Genomic DNA, 9,908 nt, shown 5'->3' on the forward strand with positions numbered 1-9,908 from the left:
GATATTGCACAGGTTTCATTAAGCTTTGTGTATACTCAGCACAGAGCCTACATGGAGTGTATCTGTGACTGCAAACATGGTCAGTGTGCAGTACCACGCAATGCATGTTAATGAGGTATGGCACACCTGAGTTAGGTTTTGCAGCTCATAACAAAATTGCTGGAGTGAAACCTTGTAAACCAACATAGATATTGAGTCTGTGTAAAGGAGACCAAATACAGTCCGCTCATTTGGGGGAGAATGCCCAAATGATCACTGGGGCTATCTACATCATAGCTTTCACCCTCTTAGTACAAGAAATCTGGACAAAGCCCAACATGATGGGGGGGCAATGGCACAAAAATAGGGACAGATTTTAAATATTGCTTTTATAAAAGCTGCTGGAGTAATAGATTGCGTTACCATGCATTTTCTGAAGGATTTGAAGTCTGAAACTCAAATGTATGTCATTATTTAGTGACTTCCGTCCTTAGATCATCCTAGTGATTTGCCAGAAAACCACAAATTTTATGTGGAATAGACCAAAAATAAAAATCTGGACATTCTGCAAAAACCTGAATAGTTTAGAGGTATGTTTGCAAAATGCAGCTGTGCTGCCTCGTCCCCAAATGAATAGTACACATAGGATGTAATTCAGACCATACCTCTCAACCCCTTAAGGCAAGACATCTGGACAAAGCCATAAATAATGGGAGAAAAGGGCCAGAAATAGGGACACTTTTTAAATGTTGCTCTTACAAACTTAGAAAATTGATAGAACAACCGGTTTGCCAAATACAGCTTTGCTTCCCCACCCCCCAAATGACCAGTACACATAGGAAATAATGCAGACCATAACTCTCAACCTCTTAGGGAAAGATATCTGGACAAAACATGACATAATGAGAAGACAATGGCACAAAAATAGGGACAACTTTTAAATTCTGTTCTGTTAAACTTAGAAATGTGCTAGAATAACAGGGTTTGTGCCAATATATATTTTCTAAAGGATTTGAAAAGTGAAACACAAATGTATATAATTATTTAGTGTGTTCAATCCTGAGATGATCCCAGTGATATGGCAAAAAAACACAAATATTATGAGGAACGGACCAAAATTTTGAGTGAAAAAGCTGTACATTCTGTGAAAATATGGAGATGAGAGGTATGGTACACATACATTTGAAACCCTTACACCAAGAAATATGAACCAAATCCAAAAATAATGTGGGTGAAAAGGATGACAAGTAGGGATCATACCTCTCAATCTCTTGGCACAAGACATCTGGACAAAGCATGACATAATGTGGGGATAAAGGGCCAAATAGATGGACACATTTAAAATATTGAACTTATAAACTTGGAAAGTTTCTAGAATAACAGAATTTATGTTAGCATGCATTGTCTGAAGGACATGAAGTCTGCAACTCAAAGGTCTGTCATTATTTAGTGACTTTGTCAGAAAACATGAAGTGTATGAGGAACAGGCCAAAAATAAGAAGCAAAAATCTGGACATTCTGCAAAAATCTGGACAGTTGAGAGGTATGCTAGGGACACACTTATTGAATATTGCTCTTGCAAACTTAGAAAGTTGATAGAATGACAGGTTTTGCATTCCCTTGAATTGTCAGAAGAATATGAAGTCTGAGACTGAAATGACTGTCACTATTTTCTGACTTCAACCTTGAATACGTCAACAAAGATTTGCCAGCAAACCACAATTGTATGAGAAATAGAACAAAATCTGAGTCAAAATCTGGACATTCTGAATAAAATCTGTAAACTTGAGAGGTATGACTGCAGAAATAGCTGTTATTCTGTTAGTGCAACATATCTGCCCAGAGGCCAACTTAATGAGATAAGAAATTACCAGTAATAGGGACATATATGACAAGAGATGCCACATGGGAATGTGTTTGAATGTAAAACTCTCAACCTTTTAGAACAAGGAATGTGGACAAAGTCATAAAAATGGAGGACAAAGGGCCACAATTAGGTACAGATTGTTAATATTTCATATCAAAACTTATGAAGTTGATAGAATATATAGGTAGCACATTAGCATGAACTTTCTGAAGAGCATGAAGTTTGAAACTCAAATATCAGTCATCAGTTACCGAGTGGACTCTGCAATGACATGCCAATGATTTGCCAGGAAAACAACATGTTATGAGGAAACGATCACAGATATGAGACAAAAACTGGACATTCTGCACAGATCAGGACAGTTGGGAGATATGCACCCACATGTCTGTAATATTGAGTCACAGCAGTCCGGAAATCATCCCAGTGATATGGCCAAAATCCATATACATGATAAGGAAAACATCTGGACATCTTAGGACTATCTGAACATTTGAGAAGTATGAATGTGAAGTACATGGTCCAAACACAGTACAGGACAGTGTACCTAGAGTGCAGAGTATTGCAATATCCTACTCCTGCCATTCTGTACCGAATCTGTGTTAATGATCTGTAACAGGACATGGGACTGACATAAAATGATCACTCAGGGGTAGTGTATGTATTGAATAGGGACACACAGATGAATTGTAGGAATTAACACAGGGAAGGAGTACAGGTGAAACTCCTGCATATACAGCAGAGGAGGGTGTGTCAATGGCAGATTGTTGCAGCAGCAACACTCAACACATTGTCTGTGACTGACACAATGTGTCATAACAATGGGGAGGATGTGTGTGTGAGATAAACATCCATACATTAATAATGTATAGGACAGCTATCAGGGATTAGACATACAATTGAGGTAGGTTGTATATTGGGAAGCTGGGCAAACTGATATACCTGAATATGAGTGTACTCTCAGCAGAGGTCTCCACCATGGTGGCCACAGGTCTAAAGGACCAAGACAAACATTATAAGAACCAACCACAATCATGGACGATATCTGAATAATACTACCACTAATCCCATGCCTCTGACATAACATAACATAAAATAACTTAACATAACATAACATATGTGATCTGGAGTGATACTGGATAAGCCTGCACACATACTGGACAACTAGTATGATACATTCACACTCTATGAGGGCACTCATGCACACTGTCCTGATACTGTAATATCTGCAGGAGGTGTTAGGAGGGACATTGCTATACCTGTATGTGACAGTATGGGCACTACAGGCTTGTTGCCTTGTATGCATGGCATATATCAATGGCACAATTCACATTGTCACAAATGATATACATGACATTAATGTTGTCAAACACCTATGTATGCGGTGTGCACATAAGGTGAACAGGTAGCACACATACATTTGGTGTAACAACCTGATTAGTGTTCCACACCATCAGACAGTCAAGTATATTCCACAGAAAGAATATCTAGGTAAGGACAATAAACTGTGTGACAGACACTGTGACAAAGGTGGTACACTTCAGTTACACATCTCTGGAACATGTGTAGGGAGGTACATGGAGAAGGGTGCATTGTACTCAGTTACTGGTGTGATAAAGACTGGGAGCCATTACGTTAGTATGCCCTCTGAGATGCTGTCCTTAACATACCCATTACTTGTGTTACAGTCAAGGGAGTAGTCAGCACTGTGACCACATGCTGGTGGATGTACTACTTACCCTGTACCCTAGGACAAAGGTCACATACATACTGGTCTGAGTATAGCATGTGATGTGTCTGTTTCCTGATGCAACACATCCCTCTCCATGTGTCTTATCAATGCAGGTGATGTCATGGCTGTGGCAGCAATCTCTTGTATGTGTTGATACTGTTTGTATTATATTACTATCACAGTTGCAGTCAATGATTGCCCACAAGCTGTAGTCCTTCAGGCAGCTGTTTAGACACAGCATATGTATGTCATCTGTGATGTTCATCACTTAACAAAAGGGCAACCAAGGGCTTAGCAGACACCCCTGATCACTGCACCTGAGATAGATGTCACGTCACACATTTCAACAACGTGAGATGCCACATATGTCATACACTGGTCATGACCTCATGTGACAGTGTTGACTGAATACCACAGTGTGAATTTTTGTCAAATGCCTTTACCTGTTCAGGTTTCACAAGATAATACTGTTGTCATCATGCATGCCCTCAATAACCTCTTTGAGGACATCTATCAGGGGTCTATATTACGTTATCAAAAACTGAAGTCAGCAAACGCCTGTTCGTCAACCAATAAATATTGAACTGTCATATCCTCGAATGGCCTCTGCAGCAAATTTTTCCCAGGGGGAAAAAATCGCTTGATCATCATTGTAAATTTGCCCTTTTCCCCATTGTAGTGCAATTTCGGAGATGGTATATTTAGTTGGGGGGTGCGGGGGGCACAGCCCCCACATTGGGGGCAGGTTGACAGGTTTTGAATATACTGCCTTGTTTCTGGTTGGCTAAGGGATATTTTCCCCTAGGAAAAAAATTAATTGTAGTCGCTGTTTGCAGAAATGACAGTCCAATATTTAGTGGTTGGTGACAGGTGTTTGCTGAGTTGGGATTTCAATGTGATAATATAGACCCATCTATCAGAAGTAATGGACCTGATGTAGCAGTAACAACTCACACATGTCTGTTGCATACACCTGTAATATTATGTCTATGATGACATGGTGGTCTACCTCACAGACGAAGAGAGTCAGGATGTCTCTGTACATGCATGCATCTTGTGCTGCCCCCCAGTGCAGGAAGATGCATGTTGATGTACACCCTTGTACAGGAACATATGCTATGTGGAGGGTGTGTTGAACTGTATGTTCCATGATATCAGGAAGGTGTATGTGCTGGGTCACACCATATGTGATCTGTGATGTTGTCACAGCACATTGATTCCATGTGATAGGTCTGAAGGTAGGTAAGACAATGCATTTTGACTATTTTGATCTGGCCTAGGGTTTTGACATAATCACGCATGCAGGTATCATTGAGAAAACCTCCAGGTTAGGGGTTAAATCTTATGTCTGCTGATGGGTAAACAATTGGCTCACTGACAGAACACATGTGACAGTTGGTGAAACAACCTGTACCAGTAGAGCTGTCACCACTGGCAAATCCCAGGGATCTGTGCTTGGTCGTCCACTGTTTGAACTGTATTTTGTGACAGATCAGGCTAAAGTATATGTCCTTTGGCTTAACAGATCTGCTGATTCTTGCATATTGTGTGCAACCATTGCGTCCAGCACTGGTGATAACATAGTATAGAAGGAGCTAACACATACAGCTGAATGGTGACAAAGACACATAATCTACAAATAAATGCAGAAATGTGTTTCTAATGTTGTCCATCTAAAAGTGGAGTTCCAGGTTAATGACAGCATTGACCAACAGTCCTGCTATAAAGAAACTGAATTATGAAAGCACTGTGAACACATTTTGATAGCAATCTGAACTTTGACCACCAAGTGTCCCTCCAAACTGCTATTGAAAGCCTTTGCCATGCACATCATAAGTCATGCCATCATATCGACATCTTAGGATTGTATGACAGCACTGTAGTCAAACTGCATTACAGCACTAATAGAGAATAATGCTCTTTTTTACATGTACCTCACCAGACACATGTAGCAGCTGGAGAGATCACAGGGCTTTCTCAGCAAGATAACACAGGGCTTACACGCCATGCCATAATGTATGTGGATAGAGCAAAAGCCATAGTCACTGTAATCTGTATCTGTATAGGATGATGTGACTTCTGTCTGCCCCTAGGCCAGTCTCTGACCCTGCCTGGCGGGAGTACTGCATATCCAAAAATGTAATAAAACTGACGACATCAGCAGTGTCTGCTGAGGACAAGATATCAGTGTCCCACATGCTGGTGCAAAAGGCTTTCCCTAATGTCAGGCAGCACACACTGTTGACTACAGTGGAAATAGAACCCCAACCTATTAAGTATGCAGACTACAAAACACAGTATTTAATGCAAGTGCCATGGCACAAGTCTGATTTTTACAGGACTGCAGGTGAACTTATAGTAGATTACATAAGCAGGCCATGTGGGAGAGAAGTGATTGGGAGACCTGTATGAAACAGATGCGCAAGTATATGCAAGTATCAAAATACTGGCAATCCATGACATTGGGGAAGTAATGGTAGGATACATACTTTTTCTCTTCTGTCTAGGCACACACACAAACACACACACTCACACACACACGCACACACACACACACACACACACACACACACACACACACACACACACACACACACACACACACACACACACCAGGTTTGTTGCAGTGGGAAGAGAATCCCTACCTATCTAAATACACAGAGTACCAAACACAGTACTTAATGCAAGAACCACAGCACAAGTGTGATTTTTATGGAACTGTAGGTGAACTTATAGTAGATGACATCAGCAGGCCATGCAGGAGATAAGAGGTTGGGAGGGCTGTATGAAATAGATGTGTAGGCATGTGCAAGTATCAAAACATTGGTAATCCTTGGTATTGGAAAATGAACTGTAGGATACACACTTTTGCTGCTTCTCTGACTACACACACACACACACACACACACACACACGCACACACGCACAGATGCACACACGCACATGCACACATGCACACACATGCACACACACACACACACACACACACACACACACACACACACACACACACACACACACCAGGTTTGTTGCAGTGAGAAGAGAATCCCTACCTATCTAAATACACAGAAAACAGAACACAGTAATTAATGCAAGCACCACAGCACAAGTGTGATTTTTATGGGACTGTAAGTGAACTTTTAGTAGATGGCATCAGCAGGCCATGCAGGAGATAATAGGTTGGGTGGGCTGTATGAAATAGATGTGTAGGTATGTGTAAGTATCAAAATATTGGTAATCCTTGGTATTGGAGAAGTAACTGTAGGATACGCACTTTTGCTGCTTCTCTGTCTTGACACCCATACACACACACACACACACAAACACACACACACACACACACACGCACACACACACACACACACACACACACACACACACACACACACACACACACACACGTGCACACATGCACGCACACATGCATGCACACACACACACACACACACACACACACACACACACACACACACACACACACACACACACACACACACACATACACGCACACACACACCAGGTTTGTTACAGTAAGAACAGAATCCCTACCTATATAAATACACAGAGTACAGAACACAGTACTTAATGCAAGCACCACAGCACAAGTGTGATTTTTATGGGACTGTAGGTGAACTTATAGTAGATGGCATCAGCAGGCCATGCAGGAGATAAGAGGTTGGGAGGGCTGTATGAAATAGATGTGTAGGCATGTGCAAGTATCAAAATATTGGAAATCCTTGGTATTGGAGAAGTAACTGTAGGATACGCACTTTTACTGCTTCTCTGTCTAGACACACCCACACACACACACACACACACACACACACACACACACACACACACACACACACACACACACACACACACACACACGCACACACACACATGCACACACACACACACACACACACACACACACGCACACACACGCACGCAAGCACGTACACACACACACTCACACACACTCTCTCACAGACACACACACACATGCACACACACACACACACACACACACACACACACACACACACACACACACACACACACACACACACACACCAAGTCAGCTACAGTGAGAACAGAACCTCTGCCTATCTAAGCATACCGACTACAGAACACAGTACTTAATGCATGGCACAAGTCTGATTTATACAGCAGTGCAGGTGAACATATAATAGATGACATCAGCAGGCAATATGGGGAACAACAGGAAGGCCTGCATAGGCACATAGCTTCATAGGTTCATATGAGGCTACTAGTCTAATAGCACTAGGGTATGTAGAAGTCTAGCTATGTAAAAATAGAATTACCCTTACTGAGCATAGTTGGATGGTCATTTTAGCAGTGTGTGTTTGTGAGCAGCACCAGCAGGCCCTGTCCTTGAGGGACATAGGTCCCAGCTCAGAGGCGGTTGTACAATCACCCAACCAGTAGTCAAGGTTGCAATTGAACAGGGTCATTGAGGGGCACTGTTTCAGATGCACTGGAAGCCTATTACAGCCACTGCAGTGGCACCTATGTCTCTCACAGACAGGCCCAGGTGTTGTTGCTCACAAAATTGCTCTGCTAACAATCATGTCTTTCAACCATATTGAATTCCTCAGGAAATACCGGTTTTGAGGGCAAAATATTGTGGTGCCATGAATTTCCAAGTGGCCCTTTTAATTTGCAAATTTCCTGGGGATAGTTTTTTTTTGGACTGTTCTTGACATCATCACATGCAGGGCATGCGTGATGATGTCAGCATGAGGCAGACAGCTGCCGAGCCATTACTATTTAATTTAAATTTAGGACCAGGTTTTATTCAGGCAGTGCACACAGCACTTCTTTCTTCCCCTGGCTTCAGGTAAAGTGAAAAAAAAAAAGACTGTTACTGTTTACTTGATTCTTTGGACCGGTATTTTTCTCATGGCATTGAGTTTACTTGGTGTTTTATTTATGTACAGGCTGCATTGATTTGCTGCTATTGCATTTATCACTTAAGGGCTTGAGAGCTAGTTTGCATTTTACAAGATGTGATTGGCTCTGCAGGTATTTTTGCATTGAGTTTACTTAATTGCATTTCTTGTGATTGACTCTGCAATTAATGTTTAGATGAGCTAGTTTTAGTTTGGCTTTGTAATGAATGTTTAGGGCTCGAGTGCTAATTAGGAACAGTCTTTTATTTATGCACATTGGACCGGCATGTTTGCATTGAGTTTACTTATTCGCATTGTGTGTATGTGTGTGTGTAATGCCCCAGTTAGGTATAACTGGTAGTTAGGGTTACTCAGACTCAAACCCTGTACATAAGGTACAAAGAACAAGAGCCTACATTCTCTACCCATATGACCACTCAAGATTCAAGGAGTTTCTCAACTGTCCAAAGTTTCAAGGAATTTTTGGCTCATACTTTGGTCTGTTCCTCTTCAAATTTGTGGTTTTCTGGCAAATCAGTGAGAACTGAATTCACTAAATGATGATAACCATTTACGTTTCAGTCTTCCTATCTTCTAGAAAATGCATGGTAATACAAAACATTTTATTCTAGCAACTATCTAAACTATACATGCAATATTTAAAATGTGTCCCTGGTTTTGGGCCTTTGCCCCCCCCCCCAATACATTTTGGCTTTTTCCAGATTTCTTGTGCTGCATAGTTCTTCAGTGGGAGAGAAGTTTAGTGCTGCTTATGCCAAGTCTGCTTGTGTTGCTAGTAGCACAACAGGTAGTATACTTGCTTTTGATGCAGAAGGCTGTTGGTTCTACTCCCACAGTATGTAGATGGATTGCTGATACTGTACTGGGTTGTACCTTTAAAGGAGGTGGATGCTGCAGTCCTGAGAATGTCATATTTGGTGGAGATGCCTAGTAACTATGAACCTTTATCAGTTTGCCATCCATTCCCTATTGCATTATTACTAGCTTATCAGGTTTGTAATGTAACATAGGCACTTTATTCTTCAAGGGCAACAGGCACTTTATTTGTAGATTAAACAATTAAATATAAAGTTGTTTGCTAGCAGCAACCTCTTCATTAGTTACAGATCTCTTTAATGTGGAATTTTTTAGATATTTAGATGACTTTTGCATTTTCCTTGAATGTGGGTTTCAGTGCTATTTCAATGAATGTGAGTTTCAAGGGCAGAGATGTTTTGTTGCTATGTCTATTTTCATTGTGAGACTGTATTGCTTCATTTAGCAGATGTCTATTAGTGTTTGTGCTATAAAATGTAAAATAAAAGTTTTAAATGAAATCTAAATAATCATTGTAGAAGTAAACAGTATGCACATTATAGTGTTTATGGTAAATGAGGTGAAATAGCTAAGTAATAAGGCATTGGAATGGCTGCTG

Source organism: Protopterus annectens, chromosome 1.part2 (genome assembly GCF_019279795.1).
Source record: "Protopterus annectens isolate FY-2018-M chromosome 1.part2, PAN1.0, whole genome shotgun sequence".
In the NCBI taxonomy this organism is placed as follows: Eukaryota; Metazoa; Chordata; order Ceratodontiformes; family Protopteridae; genus Protopterus; species Protopterus annectens.